Source organism: Pyxicephalus adspersus, chromosome 2 (assembly GCF_032062135.1).
Source record: "Pyxicephalus adspersus chromosome 2, UCB_Pads_2.0, whole genome shotgun sequence".
Lineage (NCBI taxonomy): Eukaryota > Metazoa > Chordata > Amphibia > Anura > Pyxicephalidae > Pyxicephalus > Pyxicephalus adspersus.
In genome coordinates this window covers 136,352,588-136,353,328 of record NC_092859.1, presented here as the reverse complement: position 1 = coordinate 136,353,328, position 741 = coordinate 136,352,588, and the positions used below count along the sequence as shown (strand labels likewise).

Genomic DNA, 741 nt, shown 5'->3' with positions numbered 1-741 from the left:
ATAGGAAACAACTGCAGAGGTATTGGGGCCTTCTTGATTTAACAATGTGAATGGAAAAGGTGCTAAAAGGCCATTCATTACTTCTGATAGTAAATAATTACCTTCCAGCTGTCATGTCTGCTGCACACTGATGACAATTAGAACTCTAAAGCGTTGCTATGGGCAACATGAAATGTTCTTGTCAGAACAGCCTTCATACTAGAGGCTATTTGTGGTCTTAGTTGCAGCCAGAACTGATAATTTCGGTCATGGACGGGTTGATAAGTGTTTCCTGTCGGTAACCCCCCTTCTCACCGCACTCTCTCCGCTCTATACACTGATGCACGGGACAGCTCCTCACAGCGTTCCCGCTTCTCCTCCTCCGACTACAATCACGTGATCATAGGTCACATGACACAGTCAGGGGGCTCATGGGAGGGATAGCAGAGTACAGGAGGAGCCTTCCGTGCGGCTTTAGGGCTGGCTGTACAGCAGGGGCTCTCTGATAGGACAGTGTCTCCAGTAGGAGCTCCCTGATAGGGCAGTGTCTCTGTCATAGCCACCCTCCCATAGGTCAGTCTCCTTCTTTTAATTGGGGATCTCTCATAGGGCGGTCACTGACTAATGCACAATCTCTGAAATTTATCATAGGAATGTCTCTTTAACAGTGTCACTGTCATAGGGCAGTTTATTTCTAATAAAGAGAATCTTACATGAGACAGCCTCCATGTAATAGGGGAACTTTCACAGGACAGTCTCTTA

General features: G+C 46.8%; 1 protein-coding gene and 1 long non-coding RNA gene across 2 annotated transcripts in view; one reads left to right on the top strand and one right to left on the bottom strand.

Moving 5' to 3' along the window:
* Positions 1 to 378, bottom strand: part of LOC140322199 (uncharacterized) — a 4,327-nt gene extending 3,949 nt beyond the window's left edge. The window contains exon 1 of the long non-coding RNA XR_011919168.1: positions 102 to 378. This is a non-coding gene — a long non-coding RNA (uncharacterized lncRNA). The remainder of the gene's footprint in view (positions 1 to 101) is intronic.
* The window catches only part of ADAMTS7 (ADAM metallopeptidase with thrombospondin type 1 motif 7), a gene marked incomplete in the record, with an annotated part of 78,049 nt that overhangs the window by 13,576 nt on the left and 63,732 nt on the right, over positions 1 to 741 (top strand).